The 25275-nt window shown below is 38.7% G+C and overlaps 1 protein-coding gene across 5 annotated transcripts in view; it reads left to right on the forward strand.

The window, feature by feature from the left end:
• The window catches only part of Prrg1 (proline rich and Gla domain 1), a 126212-nt gene that overhangs the window by 31152 nt on the left and 69785 nt on the right, over positions 1–25275 (forward strand). The gene's annotated exons all lie outside the window — the stretch shown is intronic.

The raw sequence follows: 25275 nt of genomic DNA on the forward strand, positions 1-25275 counted from the left end.
CCACTTCTCTACTCAATGGGACAGCTAACCACTAGATGACTGGGGGGTGAATGGCCCAATATCAGGCTATGTTGAGAGAGAATCCCCTGGTGCAAATTGAGGCAATGCAAACCCTGAATTCAATGACATATCTACCAGAAGACAAGAAGAGCCTCTCCATTTCTGTGAAGAGGTATTGGAAGAAATATTTTCTTCCCAGCCATATTTGAAAGATGAACCATTCCCTAACTCAGATTAAGGAAAAGAGCTGAAGTTTATAACAAGGAGAATGCTGCACCAGCTATGTAGTGATTACTGCTAATGAGAATTTGGAGGAAGGAAGACGTATCAATGATTGGTTGGCTCAAAAACGTGAGTTGCATACACATACCAGAGCCCTCCTGCTTGCAGAAGGGAAGTGAGATATGATCTATACTGACTCAAGGTATGCTCTTGCCACAGTCCATATTCATGGAGACATTTACAAAGAGAGAGGATAATTAACCTCAGGAGAAAAGGAAATTGAAAACAGAGACCATATCCTACAACTTTTGAAGGCAGACTTGGTCCCCAAGGCTATAGCATTAGTTCACTGCCAAGCTCACACTTGAAACTGACATAAAGTGAACCCAACAAACTGGGTTATAGACCAGACAGCCAAGCAGGTAGCCCTCCTTGAGAAAGTGAATCATGCCCCTTGCCTTCCTTTGGGACTGAAAAACTGTGCTTTTCCCTCCTAGTCCTCCCAGGGCAACCCAAATACCACTCCAAGGAAAAGGAGGAAACATTGAAGTGGGGAGCAACTCAAAGTTCAGAGGGGTGGCTGAACATCTAAGATGAAAGAATAATAGTTTCAGAACATATGGCACCTGGCTTAGCCAAACAGGACCATAAGGTGATCCACCTGGGAAAAACAGCCTTGTAGGCCCTGCTGCAGAGATGCATGGTGGTCCCAAGACTGACAATGCTAATTAAACAAGCTTGCAGAGCACATCTGCAATGTGCACACCACAATCCCAAGCAAGGGCCCCGAGCCCTGCTGCTGCCTCAGGAACAAGGATCCTATCCATCTAAACATTTGCAAGTGGATTTCGTGGATATTCAGCCTAGTAAGAGCTACAGATACTTGCTGGTCCGCACTTTCTCGGGCTGTGTAGAAGCCCTCCCAACTTGTACAGAGAAAGCCTAAGAGGTGTCCTGCACTCTAGCTAGGGAAATCATTAGGTGCTTCGGAATTCCAATGAGCATGGGATCCAACAATGTTCCTGCTTTTGTCAGCATAATTGTCTAGCAAATGTCAAAGGCGGTAGGACTAACATGGGATCTGCATACATGGTACCATCCCCAGTGCTCAGGCAGAGTTGAAAAGATGAAAAGAACCCTGAAAACTACCATGGCTAAACATTGCCAGGAGACAAGCATGACTTGGCCAGAAATCTTTCTGTTTGTGTTGTTCCAAATACACTGCACACCTTCAAAATGTGGGTCTTCCCCTTTAGAAATCCCGTTTGGATGTCCTCCCCTACTGTTCCCGAGGGACTCTGATGATCTCTTGGAGAACAGACAAACCCACCTCCAGTGGTTTCGAAAAGTCTTGGTCAACACTGCAAAGGATATAGCTGGACACTTAAATCTTTTGCCACCCTCTATAACTCAAGGTTTCCTTCACCCCTGGAATCATGGAAATTGGGTCTGTATCAAGGTCCCTGTCAGGGGAAACCTGGACCCAAGGTGTGAGGGGCCATATCAAGTTATACTAGCCACTCCTTTAGCTCTTAAATTTGCAGGTGTCAGGCCATGAATACACCAGACACATGCCAAAACTACTGTAGATCTGAGCCAGGAGTGGATACTGAAACTACACCTGGACCAATCACTAAAGCTGACCTTGTCCAGACAAACTGGAGATGACCCTTGGGAATCCAATCTGGCTGTGGACAACCCTGCTGTTCCTGAACCTGAACTGGCTGAACAAACTCTACTTAGCCATGCTGCTGGTGTCTCAGACTCATAAGCTAGTCTGGGAGGTATCCCTCTAGTATGGACTAGCACTAATCAACAAGACTAACTGCCTACTTCAGGGCCCTTGTCTCATCTCTTTCAGATAGTGTTTCTCAGGGGGATCTAACAACCTGATAGTTCTCCCTACCACAGCCCAGAAGTGCTGCCTTGTTGAGACCTGCCCACATTACTACTATGGATGCACAGGAAATGATTGTATGGGCACATACCAAGGAACACTGAGGACTGTCGGTGGGGGACATTCTGACCACACCTTAGGTATTAGTCCTGTGTGGACTTGGCACTCCAGGGGCTTGGAAAGGAGCCCCTATAAAAAGGCAAGGATAAAAATGCCTGTCCTGGGCTGGAGAGATGGCTTAGCGGTTAAGTGCTTGCCTGTGAAGCCTAAGGACCCCGGTTCGAGGCTCGGTTCCCCAGGTCCCACGTTAGCCAGATGCACAAGGGGGCGCACGCGTCTGGAGTTCGTTTGCAGAGGCTGGAAGCCCTGGCACACCCATTCTTTCTCTCTCCCTCTATCTGTCTTTCTCTCTGTGTCTGTCACTCTCAAATAAATAAATAAATAATTTTTAAAAAAATGCCTGTCCTGAGCTAGGGAAAACCAGAGTAAATTGGGAACTGACTATAGAGAGGCTGCAACAATGGGGCTCTCAAAACTTTGGGATGGGTTGATATCTCAAAAGCCATTGGCAGGAAGCCATTGGTCACACTCAGGCTAATCATCAAACCTGCCAGTGTGTCACTACCTGTGAACAGAGTCAATGTACTTGATCCCTGCCCCTCCCCCCCAGCCAAACCCTGACCCAGGAACCCATGAGAGGAATGCTAACCCTCCTGGATTCAACCCAGATACCACCTGATAAAAATGCTTCAACTGGCAAACACCATCCATGTGTTGATAAGGCAAACAAACCTAGAGCTCAGAAAAGATTGCTGGATCTGCTTAAGAGCTAGCCAGGTGTCCTACTGGGGTAGGAATTACCAACCTAACTGTTCAACATGACCTGAGACAATTTAGCCACCAAAGATGGCACCTGTGTGCCCGAACCCTCAATACAGACTCTGGGGAAAACAAACTATGTAGAATCAAAGGACAACTGTTCCAAGCTGGCTCTTAAGACTAGAACCTCAGACACTACCTATTTTGCCTGTCAGGATTATACTTATACTTGCTACCCAGGGAGTGATGGCAACATAGTTTTCTTGACCCCTGACTTAGAAATACTCCCAGGAAATGAGGTCTCCCAATACCTGTCTAGCCACTCCAGATAGAAGAGGAATCCCACTGGGGCAACGGCTATAGGGCTCCAATAGTTACTGTGCACTTCACTATCTAATCATATTAAATGGGAGCTCAGCCTAGTCCAGCAAAACCAGATAGATTCCTTGGCTCAGTTATGCTGTAGAAATGCAGAGGACTAGACCTGATAATGGCAGAGAAAGGGGGTATATGTGTTTTCATGTGGAAAAAATGTTTTTATGCAAATCAGTCAGGAGTAATAAGACAAATGCCAGGCAACTCTTGGAAAGATTTAAAATGTGGGAGAGAGCTGCAATATCTTTTTTTTTTAATTATTTATTTATTTGAAAGCGACAGACACAGAGAGAAAGACAGAGGGAGAGAGAGAATGGGCACGCCAGGGCTTCCAGCCTCTGCAAACGAACTCCAGACGCGTGCGCCCCCTTGTGCATCTGGCTAACGTGGGACCTGGGGAACCGAGCCTCGAACCGGGGTCCTTAGGCTTCACAGGCAAGCGCTTAACCGCTACGCCATCTCTCCAGCCCAGAGCTGCAATATCTTATTGGCAGAATGTCTAGAGCTCCCAGTGCCCTTGAATGGTATCCCTAGCTGGTTCCTTGGTTATGGTTTGCTTAGATTTACTGTTTGTCCCCTGCTTTGTTAACATCCTGATCCAGTTCATCAGGAATCAACAGGCCATTAGAAGAGTCATAAGGGCTTATGAAGGTAAAGAGGAGGGGATCTAACAGAACATAGCAATATTAAAAGATAACTTGTACTGAGTTACTGAGTGCCCCAACAGGCCAGAAGCTACCCAAAAAGATAAGTCCCTGGTCACCCTTGAGCTACCCACAGGGAGAGACCAGGGAACAGAGAAATAAATTCCACATTTTCCCACAAGTCTTCACAGGGGGAAACCAAAGAACAGAGAGAGAAGTTTCTTGCCCACAAGGAACAACCAGGGAATAACGATAAGTTGCCTGCCAGTGCTGCAAGTTACTGATAGTTTCAGGCTGACTAGAACAGAAATCACAAGAAATTTAAACTGTGTAGCTGCCCGCTCACACCATGTATGCTTCTGTAACCTTGCTTGCTTATAAGCAGAAAGGTATAAAATCTCCACTTGCCTAAGCTCAGGGCTGATGCCATTACAGAGAGATCAGGGTGTTTGACCACTAGCATGACCAAATATTCTGCTCTATCCAAAAGGCTCTGAGTCTCATTCAGGAAATTCTCGCAACATTCACAGCACTGAGGAGGCAGAGGTAGGAGGATTGCTGATTTCTAAGCCAACCTGGAAACAGTGAGTTCTAGGTCAGCCTGGACTAGAGTGAGACCCTACTGTGTAAAAAAAACATAAGAATGAAAGATTAAGATACCAAAAAAATAGGCTGGTATGATAGAAATTTATGTACCTAGCATTTTATTTTAAATGTGTTTTTCAAGGCCTAATCATTCCTAATTTCATTCCCTTCTTTTTAACCAAAACAAAATTTTATTTATTTACAAGCAGAGAAAGAAAGATACAGAGAGAAAATTGGCACACCAGGCCTCCAGCCTCTGCACACAAACTCCAGACACATATGCTACTTTGTGCATCTGGCTTTACATGAGTACTAAGAATTGAACCCCTCTCCAGCCCATTTTCTTTTTTCTGCTTCCAGTCTCCCCTACTGTCCACCTGAGGCAACCACTTTTGAAGTCTTTCTGGATGGTGGTGTATAGCATAGTCCTCTGAATTGAAATATTCCCTCCTGGAAGGTAGATGGACTCAAGAGGTCAAAAAGTCTGGGAGAGTTGAAACCTAAAATGTCACAGGAACTACAACCCCAAGGTTATAGGAGCAGTCAACAACTCTGACCAATTTTGTGTAGCAATTTTCTTTGAATTGAAACATTACCTAGTGAGTGGAAGTCTGAGTCAAAAGCTCAACAAGTCTGGGAGTGTTATAAGCCTCCTGCCTAATGGTATATAAAGAGCAAACAACTCTTGGGGAAGAGGCTCTTCCCACCTGCCCTGTCAAGCTGCCTGCCTGTAAGTCTGGCAGTGTGCTTCAGATATGCAGTTTCCTTGAGTTATCACTTATGCTAGGGTAGGCTTTTTGGTGACTCAGCTGTTTTTGAGTCACCCATGTTCCTGTAAGTAACCCCTCACCCTGCTCTGTAAGTAATCCCAATAAATTTATTGGTTTACCAAAATTGGTACAATTGTACGTTGGTCTGTCATCTGAGAAATATTTGGGGTGAGTAGCTCTTTCCCATGATATATGGGAAGTTACTAGTAATTGTTTACCCTAAAAATTTAATCTCATAAATAATGAGATTTATATAAAAATATAAGTAGTTTCTCCATTATTTATAATGAAAAACAATTATACCAATACTAAAGGAATACTAGTAAAGAGCCAGAAAAATAAATGAGAACTGTGTATACAATAGGTTATGAAGCAACAAGTAAAACTTATGCATATTTTCAGTTTCTTGGACTTAAGGGCTATAAATATTCATAGTTTTGGTGAATGAAAACTTTTCTTCATATATCTCATAACAGCATCTACATTCAATTCGATGTTAACATGTATGGTTTTATATTAAGGATAAGTAGAAAAAGAATAAAGGGAAAATGGGAAATAAATGATTGGGAGAGTAGAGGTAGTGTGGACAATGGTATATATGTATGAAAATTTAATGATCAAACCTATTTCGTTTGTGAACTAAAAAATTAAAAATATAAAAAAATGACTGTAATGTATTATACACATTTACTGTTTATTAATAAATGGGAGCAATAGTTGGTCAAGTGGAAAAGAAAAAAATGTAAAGTTTATAGATATAATAAGGTAGTGAAGTAGGTAACTGGTTTATTTAGACTGTTCATGGTATTTGGTATCTTGGCTATTAGTTACTGAGCATTCTTTGTGCCAGCCCAATGCTGTATAGTAGTAGAGCAGAGGCCAAGACATGACTTCATACCTCAAGCAGCTTTTGAGGTAAAGGAAATATCAGGCAAAGTTACAAACATGATGAGTGTATAAAATGAGTATTAAAGATATGAATCCAATAGAAAATCAGAGAACAGGGCAATTGTGTTCTGCTGGTCTGATGGAGATGCACATCTAAGGAGGGGAAATGTGTTGCCATTATTTGGCTCTAATATGCAAATAAGCCAGAAAAGGTCCAGCATATTTAAATAAGGGGCACTAGTTGGAAATTATGCAGATTGGTAAAGTACTAGATTGATTCAGTTGTAATATTTTTGCAAATCAAAGGGGCTACATTTCTGAAAGCCTTGGCTCAGGACTATGATTTAGGTTTGCATGCCATTGTACATGATGTTTTTAACTACACATTGCAAAAATAGCCTTTTACATATTAGAATCATGCATTTTTCGGCTATGAAATGATTTTATTTTATTTTTTCCATTCTTGGCTTAGTACTGTAGTACAGACAGCATTTGAGTATGAGACATACTTGGAATGTGGTGGTAATTCTAATCAAGTAACGGCTTTGTGATCAAACCAAGCCTAGGATTCCTTATTTGTAAAACAAGTATATTAGTAGCTGTTCTGGACTTACAGCGTAATCATTATCCTATGCTGAAGCCCTGGCAGGAAAGAAGGTATTCTAAAGAGAGACACCCGTGCCCTTGTTTCAGCTATCACACTACCACCTTTTTTTTACACTTCAATATTAGTGTGTTTAGCAGAAATTCAGAAATCTAGGACTTGAAGGTGACCTCCAGTGAAATGATACAAAAGCGTTCTAATCTACACCTATCAAAGGAGCAACTTTATGAACAAAGTACTCTGTGAGGCCCCAGTGGATGGGATTCCTACAATCCCAGGGAAGCCATTCTTTTCTCTGTCTCAAAATGGAGGATTTCTATGATCACATTTTGGGAATCCAGATCCTCCTCTTCTCTCTAGGAAGTTTAGCCTATCTCAGTTAAATTTATATATGGTCCAGTCTTTGTCTCATGACTGTCTGTAAATTGTAAGGTCAGGCACAGTGGGGAGGAAATTAGAACTCCCTCCTTTGCCAAATTACAAATAAATCCATTTTCTTTTATTTTTGTTTTATAATTCATTTGGAATATAGGGAAACAGAAACAGTGAGTTTAGGAACCCAAGTGTCTGGTCATAATAGTTTTTCTTTGTTTTGTTTTATTATGTTTTGGACAGGGTCTTTATATGTAGCACAGGCTACCCTTGACCTTGCAATCCTCCAGGCTTCAAGCTGGGATTATAAGCATAAACATGTACTGACAATGCTGGCTTCCTGTGCTGTTAATGTGCAAAATGGTATAAATGTTACTCTGGTTTTTTAAAATTTATTTGCAAGGGGGAAAGAGAATATGAATGAATGAATGAGCATGCCAGAGTTTCCTGCCACTGAAACGAACTCCAAATGTATGTGCCAGTTTGTGCATCTGGCTTTATGTGGATACTGGGAAACTGAACCCAGACCATCAGACTTTGTACACAAGTGTCTTTGACCACTGAGCCACTCTCCAGCCTGTAAGTGTTATTCTTAAGGGAGCAAATGAAAAAAGAAATGCATCATTTCTTCACCTCAACTCTGATTGATAGGTATGTATATCTAAGAGAAAGGAAGAATTTATGGATATTTTAACTCACTTGATAATGGAGTATTAACATTTGAAAAGTCCAGAGGAAAGTCTGAGACACATAAGTGAATTATTTCCAGATGATAGATCTCAAGCTAATGTTTTAGGGTTATTTTGTATACATAAATTTAAGATAGCCAACATCCTGTTTGGTTTCGGTTGGTTGCTTCCAGGGCTATATGAATTTAAAAAGAAAACAAAACGTTGCCATGCTATTTACAATTTGCTGCTGGTGGGTAGTAATTCTTATAGACCCAAGCCTATCCCCAAATGAACTGTAAACTTTGCCCTTAATATTTTAGGATGGAATGACATTCTAAATTCTCTTGGCTCATGGTGCTTGCTTATCAGCATTTCTTTCATGACTGCTTGTTGTACTTTTTGGAGAATTACCAGCAGAATGAGTCAGATCTTTTAGGATTTCTTTATATAATGATCATCAGACATTTGTCTGGATCAGTTTAGGTATAAAGCTTTCCCTTTGTCATGACCATTCCACAGGATGTGATTTTAATTGTGTATCTTGTCAGTTTTATGAAGCTACATAAGTGGACCATTTTCTAAATATAAAAATATAGTTTATATTGTTTGCATTCTATTTTGTCATTGGCTAACTTATAAGATAGCAAGATAATTGTATTAGAACATATGTATCGGTATGGTTATGGAAGGATATTTCAATGTACTTCCTTTAAAGATACCAGGGTAATTTTTTTCCCAAATCATAAGTAAGGAAGCTTCCAAGTAGATTGTCTATTTTTATGTTAATAATACCATGGCTTATGTAACTAATTATGTTTCTTGGCATTGGCAACTAAGAGGTATATATTTTCTTTCATCAGTGTTATAGAATGTTTCAGCCAGAATGCTTTTATAAACTTGAATTGTATTTTTGCCTTTTATATTTTCATTTTTGTCATGTTTTCTTTAAATGCTTTGTATTTTAAAATTTTATATTCCTTTATTTTTAAAATTTTGTTTCTTTATTTTTTATCAACTAGTTTTATACTGAGTGAATACAGTCAAGTTGGTACCATTGTTAGGCTCGTCCATGTCCTACTCCCTCCCCCTGGCCCCTCGTTGTTGAGGTATATGGGTCATGCATTGTGGAGTTAGCCCATGGTTATGGGTAGGAGAAATGTCTCTGTGTATCATGACACAACATGTGGCTCTGACATTCTTTCTGCCCCCTCTTCCACAATATTTCCCTGAGCCATGTTGGGTTCATTTTGGGTCTGCTTCAGTGAGGAGGTATTGGGAGCCTCTGTGTCTCTGGATATCTGATTTGGTAGGAGTTGATTGTTCTCTGTGTTGATCTCCTTTACCCTTCTTCTGGTACCCAGTTCACCAAGAAAATAGCACCCTTCCTTGTTTTGCCAATTATTCTTATTTTCAGCTGGGGCCCTTTTGAGGTATGATGGGGTGGTTCTCTCCTTAGGATCTGCATCTATTTGAAAAAGAGAAGCAGATTCTCCAGTGGAGAATAAAGTTAGCACCAGATAAACGGGATAACCCCTTTTTTATATAGAGAGAATTTAGTATGTGTAGGCCTTCTTGTAGCACATGATGGTTGCTTGATAATGGAGAACGGGCTCATGTTTGGATATAGTTCTGACTTGTTTCCCAGCTTCAACTATTCCACTGAGCAGATCAGTTAGCCAAATCAGGAGCAGTTGGTTTCCCACCATGGTTGTGCACCTCTATTGCACATGTGTGAGCATCTCCACAGGTTATTTGCTGCTAAGTAGTTTAGACCATGAATTGCTTGGACAGATATTGGTCATTTTCTCCCAGTCGCCCATGTAGCACCTTCTGGCTCTAGACATGCTCTCTGGGGACTCTCTTCCAGCTTCCAGCCATGTCACTCCATCTATGTGTCAACAGCTTATGGTTTCTGCAGCAGTAGGGTCTTACCACTAACCTTTGGTGGGTCATCAAGTACTCTGACAGAATTTCTTTTAGGAAACCTTCTGGGTCTCTCTGATACACACCTCATTGTGGATGGTAGCCACGTGCTGGTACTGGGAGTTACAGGTCAGTGCCCACTGAGAGAAGGAAGAAAAAGATAATTAATTTAAAAGAATTAGAGAGGAGAAAGAGAGAAGCTGTAGAAGATTAAGGTCAGTCTTCATTGTACCCTCTCCAGTGTCTTGTGAATCAGGTGTTCCCTCTAAGGGCCTGGTGAAGGTTCAACCATTTGGTCTGCCTTTTAGGATGTAGAATTTTATGCTACCATTGCCATTTGGGTCTGGATTTGGGTCCTCCACCCCCTCCCTTGCTCTCCCCTCCAACCCCAACAATGCTATTGTCTAGTCCTCGAAATGCTTGCTGGGTATGTCAGCATCTTGGGTAGATTCAGGTTAGGTGCTATAGATGAGTGATACTATGCAGTAATTATCTTTCTGTGATTGGGTAAGTTCACTGAGAATGATCTGTTCCAGGTTCAACCATTTTTCTTCAAATTTCATTGTCATTTTTTTCTTATTGCTGTGTAGAATTCCATTGTGTAGAATTCCATTGTGTAGATATACCACATCTTAGTTATATATTCTTCTAGTGATGGACATTTGGGTTGATTCCACCTCTTAGCTATTATGAATTGAGCCACTATAAACATGGTTGAGCAAATCTCTCTGGACTGAGGTTTAAAGGTTTTAGAATACATACCAGGTAAGGGAATAACAGGGTCTGTTGGTAACTCTATAGTCAGATTTTGGAGTCTCTATATTGCTTTACAAAGTTGTTGTACCATCTTACATACCCACCAACAGTGGATGAGGGTTCCTATTTCTCCACATCCTTGCCAGCATTTATTTTCATTTGATTTTTTGATGTTTGCTATCCTTATTGGGATAAGGTAGAATCTCATAGTTGTTTTAACTTGCATTTCCCTGATGATTAGGGATGATAGACATTTTCTTAATTGTGTGTTTGACATTTGTATTTCTTCCTCTGTGAACTGCCTGTCCAGCTCTTTGCCCCATTTTGTGAGTGGGGTGTTTGACTTTTTATTGTTTAAGTTTTTGAGTTCTTTGTAGAGTCTAGAGATGAGCCCTCTTTCAGTTGATTAATCAGCAAATATGTTCTCCCATTCTGTGGGTAATCTATTGGCTTTGCTTATTATATGCTTGTCTTTGAAGAAACTCTTCATCTTCATGAGATCCCATTGGTTGAGATTCTGTTTAAGATACTGTGCTCCTGGGGTTTTGTTCAGGTCATCTTTTTCCATTCCTATATCATGGAAAGTTCCTCCTATATTTTCTTCCAGTAGTACCCGAGTTTCTGGTCTTATATTGAGGTCTTTGATCCATTTGGACTTGAGTGTAGTGCATGGCAAGTTGTGTGGATCAAGTTTCCATTTCCTGCATATGGTTATCCAGTTTGTCCAGCACCATTTCTTGAAGATGCTGTCTTTTTTCCAGACTATATTGTTAGGACCTTTGTCAAATATCAAGTAGCTATAGTTGCTTGACCCAAAGTCTGGGTCCTCAATTCTATTTCATTGGGCTATACTCCTGTTTTTATGCCAGGACCATGCTGTTTTTTTAGTATGGCTTTGTAATATAGCTATATATCAGGTATGATGATGCCTCCAGAGGTATTTCTTTTGCTGAGGATATCCAAGGCCTTCTGCCTTTCCATATGAACTTTGAGATCATTTTTTTTTCTATCTCTGTGAAGAACAATGTTGCAATTTTAATTGGAATTGCATTAAATCTGTATATTGCCTTTGGTAGGGTTGCCATATTCACAATGTTAATTCTGCCTATCCAGGAGCATGGGATGTCTTTACATTTTCTCAAGTCCTCCTCAATTTCTGTTTTGAGTGTTTTTATGTTATCATTGTATAGATCTTTTACTTCCTTGTTTAATGTTATTCCAGGGTTTTTATTTTTTGTTGTTGTTGTTGCTGCTGCTATTGCAAATGGAACCATGTCCCTTATTTATTTGTCTGTATCTTTTTCATTTGCATCTAGAAAGGCTATTGATTTTTGTGCATTGATTTTGTATCCTGCTACTTTGCTATAGAAGGTAATCACCTTCAAGAGTTTTGGGATTGGGTCTCTTGGGTCTGTTACGCATACAACCAGTCATCAGCGAATAGAGCTAACTTCTTCCTTTCCAAATTGTATCCCTTTTATTTCCTTCTCCTGTGTTGTTGCTTGAGCTAGGACTTCCAGTACTATATTGAAGAGCAGAGGTGAGAGTGGACACCCCTGTCTTGTTCCTGATCTCAATGGGAAGTCCTCCAGTCTCTCTCCATTAAGTATTATTTGGGCCTTAGGAGGTTTGTATATTGCCTTTATTATGTTAGGATATAAACCAACCATGCCAACTGTCTCCAATGTTTTGATCATGAAGTATGTTGTATTTTGTCAAAGGCCTTTTCTGCATCTGTCAAAATGATCATGTGGTTTTTGTGATTAACCTTGTTTATGTGGTGTATTACATTTACAGATTTTTAATATGTTGAACCACCCCTGTGTTCCTGGGATGAATCCCACTTGATCAAGGTGGATAATGCTTTTGATGTGTTGTTGGATTCGGTTTGTGAGGATTTTGTTCAGGATCTTTGCATGAAGTTCTTCAGGGAAATAGGCCAGTAGTTTTCTTTTCTTCTGTCATCTGTGCCTGTTTTGGAATTAGGGTGATATTAGCTTCATAGGAGGAGTTGGAGAGCTTTCTCTGATCTCCAATTGTGTGGCATAATTTGAGCTCCTCCATGAAGGTTTGATAGAATTCAGCTGAGAAGCCATCTGGTCTTGAACTCTTCTTTTTGGGAAGGTTTTTCATTACTTTTCAGTGTTGATGAGTGTGACAGGCTTGTTTAGGAGATTAATCTGCTCTGAGTTTAGCTTTGATAGATGGTATATGTCCAGGAATTTATCCATTTCCTCCATATTATCCAATTTTGTGGAGTAGAAGTTTTTGAAATAAATCCTGATGATTCTCCCAATTTCACTTATATTTGTTGTGATCTCTCCTTTTACATTTAGAATTCTGTTAATTTGGAGTGTTTCCTTTTTTTTTGCTTGTTCAAATTGGCCAGGGATTTGCCAATCTTGCTTATTTTTTCAAAGGACCAGCTCTTTGTTTTGTCAATTTTCTTAGATTCCAATTCATTAATTTCTGCTCTGATCTTAATTATTTTTTTTTTCCTTCTGGAGCTTTTTGGGTTGGATTCTTCTTGCTTGTCCAATGCCTTTATGTGTATGTATTGTTAGGTTATTGATTTGGGATCTCTCTGTCTTTGTTATGAGGGCAGTTAGTGCTATGAATTTTCCCATGAGGACTGCCTTCATTATGTTACAAAAGTTTTGGTATGATGTGTTCTCATTGTCATTCATTTCTAGAAATTTTCAATTTCATTTTTTTATTTAGTCCACTATCCATTTACTGTTTAAAAGTGTGCTATTCAGTTTCCAGGTGCCATTGGGATTCTTGGTGGGTCTTTTGTTGTTAATTTCTAGCAATATAGCATTGTGATCTGATATCATGCAGGGAATTATGTCAGTCTTCCTAAATATATGGAGGCAGACTTTGTGTCCCTCTATATGATCTATTTTAGAGAATGTTCCATGGGATGCTGAGAAGAATGTGTAGTGTGTGGATTTGGGATGGAAAGTTCTATAGATGTCCTTTAGGTCTAAGTGCTCTATGGTTTTGTTGAGCTCTCTTAGTTCCCTGTTGAGTTTCTGTTTGGATGATCTGTCTATTACTGATAAGGGTGTATTGAAGTCCCCAACTATGATGGTGTTGGTGCTTATTTCTGGTTTTTTTTTTTGTTGTTGTTGTTGTTGTTGAATAGGTTTTGTTTTATGAACTGTGGTGCCCCATGTGTTTGGTGCATACAGATTTATGATTGTGATATCCTCTTGATGGATCATTCCCTTGATAAGTAGTAAGTGGCCTTCTTTGTCTTTTTTGATTATATTTGGTTTGAAGTCTATTTTATCTGATACTAATATAGCAGCACCTGCTTCTTTCTAATTCCTGTTTGCTTGGAATATTGTTTTCTGCCCTTTCACCCCAAGGAGGTATCTGTCTTTAGTGGTGAGATGGGTTTCTTGAAGACAACAGATTGAGGGGTTCAATTTTCTGATCCATCCTGTTAGCTGTGTCTCTTGATTGGTGAATTAAGGCCATTAGTATTTAAGATAATGACTTGAGGTTTCATTTGATCCCTGCCATATTGTGATAGTATGTGTGGTTTGGTGTTTTCATGGACTTTGATGTTTTTTTTATGCCTTCTCTGAGTTTGGTTATTGTCATGTGCTTCTTGTGGGCATTTGAAGTTGATTATTTGATTCTTCTGTGTGGAGAATTTATTGAAATACTCTCTGTAGGTTTGATTTTTTTGTTCATATAATTGTAATGCTGAGTTTTGTCATGGAAAGTTTTTCTTTCACCATATATTCTAAGGGATAATTTTGGTTGGTAAAGTAGGTTTGGTTGGAAGCCATAGGTTCTTAGACTTTGCAGTGTTTCATTTCAGGCCCTTCTGGCTTTCAGGGTTTCCATTGAGAACTCTAGAGTAATTCTGATGGGGTTACCTTTGAAAGTGGTGTGCTGTTTTTCCCTAGCTGCTTTTAGGATTTTTTTCTTTAGTGTCAATGTTTAGCATCTTAATGACAATATGTCTTGGAGAGTTTTTCCTTTGGTCCAATCGGTTTGGAGTTCTGTTAGACTTGTATCTTGTATCTTGATGGACTTTTCTTTTGAGAGAGTGTGAAAGTTTTCTTTGATTATTTTGTTAAATAATTTCTTCATGCCTTTGGTCTAAATTTCTTCACCATCAGGTATTACCATGATCCAAATATTAGGACGTTTAAGGGTATCCCACAATTCGCTCATGTTGTGTTCACAGAAATTTTTGAACTTTTTGAAACTTTTGAACTCTCGAGGTGTTTTTTCTGTCTTGTCTTCCAGATTGGAGTTTCTGTCCTCCACATGGTTGACTCTATTCTTGAGAGCTTCTAAAGATTTTTGGACTTGTTCAATCAGGTTTGCATTTTCTACTACTTTTCTAAGTATAGTTTCCATCCCTCTGTCAAGCTCCCTTTTCACATCATTTTCTGATTTTCTTGATGCTTGCATTTCTTTATGTCTGCATTTCGCATCGGCAGTTGATTTTTGAGGTCCTCTTTTTATCCACTCTCCTTCATATCTCTTAATTGTCTTTGAACTCCTTCCATTTTCTTATCTATTAAGTCTAGTCTAGTGATGACAGCATCCACATGATTATCAGTCCTTTGTTAATTTTCTACAAGTTCTACCAGTAGCATGGTCAGGGTTGCATTGCTCATAACTTCATTTTGGTGTTCTAATCTTAATGTCTCTTCTATGTTTTGATTAGAGACATCCATTGTAGGACTGGGTGATCTTACTGGATTTACTTGCATTTGATTTTTCATGTTATTTCTTTTGCGCTGTGGTCTGCCCATCACAGTGTATGGGCTGGCCGAGTAGGACTGTGGTCTCGATTGGCGGGGGAAGTGGTGCCTCTTGGGGGAGTTGGCCTGAGCTAGCCGACAGGCAAGCAGATGGGCAGAGTGGTGCTGATGTAACATATGGGTGGGTTCATCAGCCTGCGCTCATGCACAGCAGGAAGCTAAAGCAGCCTGAGGCCAAATGTTGAAGCAGTCTGAGATCTCACTTGGTGGAATGCCAAAGCAGCCTGAGCTGCTGTGTGGCAGGGGTGCCAAAGCAGCCTGAGCTTTCATGCATTGATGTGCCAAAGCAGCCTTAACTTGAGCTGGAAGGGACACTGAAGTGCCAAGCACCAAAGCAACCTAAACTTGCGTGGTGGGACACTGGGACACAGAAACAGACTAAGCTCACTCTCAACAGGACACCAGCGAATGGTTGGCATGGCAGATAGGCAGGGGATTGCACCTGAGCTGGTGCAGGCAGACAAGCAGAGTGAGCCTGAGCTCACATGGGCAGGTGGAATGGGCCTGAGCTTACACGTGGATGGGCGATGGCCAGAGCAGTAAGTGGGCTAATGGGCAGAGCAGGCTAAGCTTGCATGAGTGGAGGTGGGCAGCACACATGGGGGGGGGGCATATGGACAGATGGAGCCTGAGCCTTCCCAATGTCACGTGTGGGTGGGGGTAGCAGGGCTATCACCCCTGCGCAGTGAGGCAAGGTGAACTATGCTGTCCTGGGTCCCCTTTCCTACAGTAAGTATGGGAGTATCCTGAAGCTGGGACTGTGGATATGGCAGCTGTTTGGGAGCATTGGGGGACTGGTAGGCTACCCATGAGTGAGGGAATCAGTGATTCCCTTTTTTTCCCCCTGTGTGCCCTCCCACTGGCAATCTATTAGAGATTTCTCTCCCCTAAAAGATTCAGTAAACCCTTAATGTCTTACTTCTCTTTCCCCAGGGAGGTGCAGCACAGTTAGGTGGTTGCCATCTTGACCAGAAGTCTTTCTTCCTTTCTTATATGGTTTAGCCTAAGTCATATTTGCTTCTTTTGAAAACTAGGTAGGATATGAATAAAGTGAATTTGATACTGAAATACTAAGTTTAATGTGTTGAGTTGAAGGACAATTTTACTTTTTATTTGTCTTGATTTAGTGGTAACCCCTACAATGAACATTTCAAAGAATGCACAAAAAATGTCCTGGGTCTTCCTTTCTGAGCTTTCCTGAGTTTCTTTTTCTTTCATCTGAAACCTTTTTAAGAGAAGAAACAGTTCTAGAAATATTTCATAATTAATTAAGGGACAGAATAGGCTGGCCTGGTTGGTACTTGCTGCCTCACCAGTATTACTCGCTACCTATGGTGCTGACCATTCTACTTTCATAGCATTAGGATAAATCTTTATTTTATAGACAATTACAGGTATGTACTAACGTCAATCTGGCTAAATTAATGTACATTTGTAAACAGCTAATATCTATGTTTCATTTTCCTAGAAATGTATATTTGTTTGTCTCAAAGGGTAAGCTATCTTTTTGTCTACAGTTTCCCCAATACCATTTCTCACATTCTCTGATTGACAAGGAAATAATTAGCAATGAGAATTAAAATTTTTATTTTAAAATGTACATTGCTATCTAATTATTAATAGCAAACAAATAGAATTAGTTCTCAAGGACTATATAGTTTTTAATGTATATATGTAACGGAGTTGTATCTAAATGGTAAAATATTTATGGCTTTGTTAAATTATGATACATGAATAAAATACAGCCTTTAAGTCTCATGCTTTTGATGTTTTATTTTCATGAGAAGGTACTTACAAAGTGTATGTGTAAAAAAAAAAATAGGACACAAAATGGAAGATCCCTAAACTAACTTTGTTAAAATAAAGTTTTATTGAATAAGTTTTACACAATAAATATTGCCATTATTACCATTGCATTGCTGGGACAAAACTCCTGACCAAAAGTAGCTAATTGGAGGAAAGGGCTTATGGTGTCAAGGGAATTTTCAGCATGGGAGGAAAAAGATGATGGACCAGGTATGAGGCTGTAGCATCAACCAAGATGTACATGATTCCTGCCTGGAGATAGGATATCATGTTGAGATTGAATCTCCCTTTAGGGGTTGCTAATTTCTAGTCAAATATTAAGCTCATTTTCTACTTATAGAATTTCTAAGACTTCAGTTCATAGCTCTACTACTTTTTCTCTGAGTTTTTTTTTTTTTGGTTCAATTAAAAAACAGCAGTTTTAAAACAAAAATAACAAACAAATCCAGCCTAGAAGTCCCCATCATCCTTAGATCCTTTTTTTTTTTTTTTTTTTTTGAGTTTTCAACGAAGGGTTTTACTCTAGCCCAGGCTGACCTGGAATTCACTATGTAGTCTCAGAGTTGTCTTGAACTCACAGTGATACACCAACTTCTGCCTCCCAAGTGATGGGATTAAAGGTGTGCATCACCATGCCTGGCCATCCTTAGATTTTCTTTGCCTCTGTAGTGATTATTATTGCCAAATAATTTCAGCTCCTCCTAGGAATCCTTCATGAATTTCTCTGGACTACTTTTTAGGGAAAGTTGTAAATTTTAAGAACGGAAGTAACATTTCTGCAGGGGTATTTTAATTTTGCTTTATTAACAAACTCACTGCCATGTTTTCATGGGATATATATATTTTTTTTTCTGTTTTTGCAGCATTATTACTTTAATTGAGACAAATTTCCATCAAAATTGGTTAAACAATATATACATGAAATTATTCTTTGCTCAGAAACAATCTTTTTATTTTTCAAATTTTAATCTTGTGTTTTGTTCCTGTGGGAACATGAGCATATGTATGCCATGACACACGTGTGGAGGTCAGAGAACAGCTTCAGATGTCAATTCTTGCCTTCTACTTTGTTTTTGAGTCAGGGCGTCTGGTTGTTTGCCACTGTGTACTCCAGGCTAGCTATCTCACAAGCTTCCTGGGAATTTCCTGTTTCCACCTCCTGTTTTGTAGTAGGAGCACTGGGATTACAGATAGGTGCAGTACTGCTTTAACATTACATGGGTGCTAAGGATTTGAATTCACATCCTCATATTTGAGTACCAAGTGCATTACCCACTGAGCCATTTCCCAGTCGCCTCATCTTAATAATCATAACAGTTACTATTATTCTTTTGTGTTACCAGGGGCCAAACATAGGGCCTTCTGAATACTAGGCAAGCATTCTACTACTGATCTATATCCCCAGTCCTATAATAATTTTGGGAGGATGCTGAGTATTGAACCTGGCAAAACAGTCTTTATTGAAGCAACTATAAATCTTGTTTATTTAAGAACTCCATCCTGCAAAATATACATTCTTTGGAATTATGGCTAGTGTTTAATTGTGTATGCCAGATCATTAAATTTTGGTTCTCAGTAGCTTCAATGTAATATGCTTAAGTATTTCATTACGGATTTGTTAGACAGTGATGTAACATTAATACATGTCATTAAAAATCACTTTGATTTTAAGACCTCAAAGGTATATTAGATTTGTCTCATGCAACTTGTAACAATTGTTCCATATCCTTTAACTTTTTTTTTTTTTGAGGCAAGCCCAATAGACTGGTCTTTATTATTAGAGAGAAAGAAAAGGCATGGCATGCCAGGGCCTCCAGCCACTGAAGTTGAACACCAGACTCATGTGCCACCTTGTGCACATGTGCGACCTTGTGCACTTGCATCATTGTGTGTCCAGCTTATATGGGATCTGAAGAGTTGAACATGGGTCTTTAGGCTTTGCAGGCAAGCATGTTAACTACTGAGCCATCTCTGCAGCCTTCCATATCCTTTTTGTAGCATGCAGGTACAGTGGAGAAAATTTCACATATGGTAATATATTTCTTCTAGTTTAATTGCTTCTGCTGAACTCTTGAGTTTCTTACGTATGATTTTTCTTATTTAAAAAATTAGAATATCTGAACTTTTTCTATGACTTCATTTAAAGCACATCAGTTTGTTACATTCTGGGGTAAAATTATATACTGTGATTATGTCCAAAATATTAAAACCAAAACCACATTGTTTATTACTCTACTTTTTCATGCACACATGGTGTCCATTATGCATTGATCCTGTCCAGCAATATTAACTTTCTTTAACCTATTGTTATTTTATCTGAAAAATCTTATTAAAATTTAATAAGTAAACTAAAAATAAACAGTTAATGTCACAGTACATTTACTCCTAAAAGAACATAAGAAAGTAAAACCTAATGTAGGCTTGTGAGGTTGAAGGAAGGATTCATATATACTTACAGACTATTCAAGTGTATGTATAGGACCTGTTTTTGTCCTTGTGATATAATGGTACCACTTAGAGGTGATATGTTATTCTAGTTGCAGAACTCTTTTAGCCTAATAGCACTGAACTGCCCTAAATGACAGAGTACTATAGAACAAAGTGAAAGACCATAAATGCCCTATTTTTTCCTCAGAAAACCTTTCTGGACAGTGATTAAGGTTAACATGATTTTTGTGATATTTTCTGTATTATGGCTTGCTTAAAAGATGTGAATTCTACCCACATGTATTGTCTTCATGATACCTCCACATCTCATTCTTGCTTTAAAGGCTCCATTTGTCTTGTAGCTTTTCTATTTTTCCATCTCAAAACATTTATTGATTTAGAAGATTGGACCATGTTTTACTAGGTATTTTAATATTATTATTTATTATTAGTTATTTTTCTTTTTAATGATTGTTCTATTGCTCAAAGTCATTTGTTTTCACAATATCATAAGGACCTCATTAGTTTAGAAAATTATGATCTGTTGTTGATCTTAAACGTATATGCTTCAGTAAACAAAACCTGAAGCTCATAATGTATTTTTATATTAAGATGTTTAAAAGGTTAATATACAGTAAGTTTTTCAAATTTATCACTCATTGGGAAAATACACAACATGATACCACCTCCTTCTGCCAGAAGATAAAAAAAGACAATACTACAGATCTTCTGAATGCACATAAATTGGACCTTTGCTTGCTGCTGTTTTTATTATAAGTTGGTACAGCTACACTAGAAAACTGTTTAATAGAAGTAAATAAGTAATTCTAGTTCTAGGCTTTATAAAAATAGATAGAGAGATTCATTAAAAGATATTTATAAGAATATATTTATAATAAATCTAAATTTGAAGTAACTCAAATGTCAATCAGCAGTAGAAAGAATAATATATCTAACATGGTATCAGTAGTGAGAATGAACTCCCAATATATATGATATAGATCAATCTCACCAACATGATGTTTACCAAAAGAACTTTTATCTAAATATGTGCATATTATGATGACATTCATGTGAAGTTCAAAAGCATGCAAAAGTAAATTGGGCATGTTGGCATTCTCCTGGTATCCTAGTCCTTGGCTAGGCAGGGGAGGGAGTTAGAAGCAAAAGGATTGTGATTTTTGAGGCCAGCCTGGGTTACATAGTAAGTTTAAGGATAGCTCAGGTTATGTTATTCTTTCTCAACAAACCCCTTCCCCAAAACATGCAAAACTAACCTATGGGTATAAGGAAACATCCTAATCATCCTGATAGCTACTCTTGTTGTGAGGAAGGGCATGAACAAAAAGAGCAATTCTGGGATGCTAGAACATTTCTGATCAATGCCTTGAACTGGATGTGATGGTCACATGGGTGTGTTTATTTTTGTGAAAATTGAAGAAGGTATGTATTCATGAGTTTTACACTTTCCTCTGTTACCAATCAACTGCCCGGGGTCCTTTTGCTCTGCTCAGAAATTGTGAAGAAGCAAAGAGTAGCTCTTCTGTTGTTGGCAATATTAGCCTATTCAGTGCCAAAGGCGTAGGGGTAGACTAGCATACGTAGGAGCTTATAGTACAAAATCCTGAAAACAAGAGACTTATTGTTCCATGCTTTAGATGTCAGAAACTTACAGTTCAAACCAGTGGCCCTGGCATCTCACAACTATTATAATCCTTGGCTTCCAGCAGAAGTGAATGCTAAGATCAGTTAGCATCTGCTAGTGTTAAATTTGAATGTTGGGACCATTGGCCACTATAGTGTCTATTAGATATAGTTCTTGAGCCTTGGGTTTTGGGAGCTTTCACATCTACAGTGACTAATGCTACAAATTCTAGGTCTAGAGTGTTGGGACCCTTGACCCTTGATATCAATTAGTGTTACAACTAGAGTAATGAGATCCTTGGCATTTAAAGATAGGCTGTTCCCTGGAAGTCTTCCAATGACTTGTATCCAGTTTCTTATCTGAAGCTCTTCACAGACTACTTTGGCTCTGCTACCCATTGCTTCCTGCACTGATTACTCTCTGAAAATTCTTCATCTACCCTCTAGACACTAATTGCTACTGCTTTTTAAAATATTTGTTTTTTTGTATTTGAGAGAGAGAGAACACTAGATAGAGACACACATAGAGAATGGGTGCAACAGGGCCTCCAGTCCTGCAAACAAACTCCAAACGCATGTGCCACCTTATACATATGGCTTATGTGGGTCCTAGGGAAATCTAATCTGGGTCCTTTGGCTTTATAGGCAAGCGTCTTAACTGTTAAGCCATCTCTCCAGCCCTGTTACTGCCTTTTTTGTTTGTTTGTTTTTGTTTTTGTTTTTGTTTTGTCTCTTTTGTAATTTTAATTGAAGTACTGCTAAGTCATTTTTTTTGTTTGTTTGTTTGTTTTGTTTTTCGAGGTAGGGTCTCACTCTGGTCCAGGCTGACCTGGAATTAACTCTGTCATCTCAGGGTGGCCTTGAACTCATGGCAATCCTCCTACCTCTGCCTCCCAAGTGCTGGGATTAAAGGCATGCGCCACCACTCCCGGCTCTAAGTCATTTTTTATCTGTCATAAAAGCACCAAATTTTAAAATCTAAATCAAATTTTGGGGAGAGGAAGAAACACCATCAAGCACTTCCCTCCAGAACAAAACAATGATGTTCATTCCTCCAAATGTCTAACTCAAAGGTCAAGTGAAACCAAAGCAAAACTAAATTAAAAAAAAAAAAAAACACACACACACAGAAATAAAAAGTACTGCCTTTTAATAGCGTTAATGTTGCAACACCGGGGAGTCAGTAGAGAAAGGAATATACCAACTACCTTTAAAAGGCAAAAGATTTATAACATCTGACATTACTTTGAAAGAATTCTCCTGCTTAAAAATGTATAAACACTAAAGTTCTCTCTCACTTACACATACATGCATACATACATACATACATACATACATATTCACCAGGTGAGAGGACTGAAGACTAGAGCAGCAGTATATAGAGTGGAAGGAGCATGTTAAATCCTGGCAACAGAAGAAGCAGGAAGAGATCACCTGAGATAAGAGAGTTTGGGGTTTGGAGCCCTATGTCTTTCTAAGGAAAGCTTCTTGTTAAAACCAGATTCTGATCTAGATAACAAGGTGAGGTGATTATAGGCAAATAGTGACTTTTTGCCTCCTTGGTTTCATCTTTCTCAGGAAGATGGTGGTCCCAAATGATACCTCTTAATTCAACCATGCCAACTTCTGAAAAAGCAATTCCTCCTAGGAAACTTTGCCCCATGACTCACAGCTCTTTCCTTTGTGGTTCCCACTACTAAAAAAAAAAAAAAAATGGCAATAGGCTTGCTTCTTTTCAAAGAGATGATTAAATATTAAAGAAGGACAACCAGTACATAAATTAAAAAAAAAAGAAGTCTTGCCACATGTATCTAGTATCTCTGATATCACTGTTCCCAGCCAAGTTACTCTCATCCCTTAGTATTCCTTTGCTTTCAGTGGCCACAGATCTCCTATTAAAATGCCAACTCAGCTACATCACTTCCCTACTTAATTCTTTCATGTCTTTGTTGCATAAATTCTCTGGAAAGATCACTCGAATGCCAGTATAAGTGAAAGTAGAGGCGTTTATTTACCTGGCGGCCAAAGAGCTTGAGATAGCTCTCCAATGAAGGTTACTTACCCCAAGCTGAGATTTTATTTCCATTTTATAGTTTTCATAGCCAAAGGGAGGGGTAAGTGAACAAACAAGACATGACAATTTGCATATCAATCATTTGTGTAGTCATGCCACCCTAACAATGAACTTCCATTTTATTTTTGTTTTAGCCTGAACTGTTTTTCCTTCTTATCATCCCTCTGGGCTCTTTCTGGACAGTTCTCTCTTTGGGATTTTTTTCCATCTGCTAACAAAGATATGTTTAGCTCCTCAGCAATTAACTCTTATAGTAACTCATTTCAACCTTTAGCTCCTTTTCTATTAATCTTCACTTGATATGGACTGCTCTTTATATTTACTTTATTATGTTTAAGTTTTTTGCATATGTGTGTGTGTGTGTGTGTGTGTGTGTGTGTGTGTGTGTGTGTATAGAATATGTGTAGTGTGGTGTCTAATGTATAGTGTGTATATATATGGTATATGGACGTGTGTACAGATGTGCAAGTGTCATGTGTGTGCATGGGAAGGCCATTAGGTGGTTGTCCTTCTCTATTGCTCTACACCAATTTCCTTCAGAGAAGGGCTCTTCCTCATCCCAGAGCTGCCAGGTTTTTTATTCTTTTTTTTTTTTTTTTTTTTTTTTTGTCAGTCCCTGGCTTACAGAAATGTGTAGTCATGCCCAGTTGTTTATGTGGGTTCTGCAGCAGTTTCAGGCCCTCATATTTAAGCAGCAAGTGCTCTTAAAGGCTTAGCTATCATCTCTCCAGCCTTTTGTTGTAGTTTGTTGCTTTATTTCCTGGAATGAGAAAGGTTTTATAATTAAGTTTGCATAATGATTATTTTATTTTTCGCATTTGTAGTAGTTTACAGTGAAAACTTTGATATTTGGGGAAAGTGATGGGTCTTCCTATAAATAAAATACTTCAGATTTTCCCTAAAGCTATCCCAGAATAGTTTTACCTAAAGGGTTGGGGTAACTGGACTTCAAAGTGGGTTTCTGATGACTGCATATACCAGCTACTTCAAGGAGAAATCCCAGTTACTGGGACTACAGCTTCTGTCCTAATTCAACAGTTAACATATTTTATTAAATGGTGTTTTTCATAAGATTTTTGTGGGAAGTCTGGCTGCTTTCAAAAGAAAATGGAGTGACGAGAAAATATTAGATGATTTCTAAAGATCATTTTAGCTCCCAAATTCTGAGAATATAGCCCCTCCTTTCTTGATTCACTTTATGTTAATTTTGTTCCATATAATTAAAGGCTTGCTAGAAAATAATAAGATTTCAGTTACTAGAGGATTCAGCAGTTATCCTGCCCAGTTTCCCAAAATGAGCTTCAAAGAATTAGATTCCTAAAAAATGTCACTTAAAACAAAAGGTCAACTGGATTGAGACTATATTTTTGTCACATTGCCCCTTGTTATTTTGAATGTTTTTAGAAATCTTTTATAATAAGGCAAGCTTATGTCAGCATTTCTTTTATTTGTTTGATCAAAGAGCAGCATCCTGTAGAATATTATATAAGAAACACACATAGAGTTCAGCTCTTTCATTTTGCAAAGAACTTGAAATAGAAAGTTGTTTAACAAGTAATACACAGCTAGTTATCAGGTCTCAGTCTAGTATTTATTTTGTGAGTGCTCTTTCTTAAATTATATAGATATAGATATAGATATATATAGATATATCTCATAAATTTACTTCTCATGTGTGGATGCTTGGTTCCATATTGGGAACATGATAATTATCTAGGAAATAGTAGCTCTGTGATTGAAACTTGTAAGAAAATGAGGCATTTAAGTATGAATTGGTTTCTCTGTATATGTCCTTTTTCTCCATCTTCTATAAACAGAATTTCTGTTTCCCTGATACATCTTCCCTCTGCAGTTATGATTTGTTTTTCTCGAAAATTTTTTGTTGTAAGTTGTCCAGGAACATTGATTCATACTCTTTATTGGAAATGACACTATGGGCTGCTCTGCCTCAGGGATAATTTGATTAAGGTCCCTGCTATGTGACACCATTCATGTTACACTGCAA

Source organism: Jaculus jaculus, chromosome X (assembly GCF_020740685.1).
Source record: "Jaculus jaculus isolate mJacJac1 chromosome X, mJacJac1.mat.Y.cur, whole genome shotgun sequence".
Classification (NCBI taxonomy): domain Eukaryota; kingdom Metazoa; phylum Chordata; class Mammalia; order Rodentia; family Dipodidae; genus Jaculus; species Jaculus jaculus.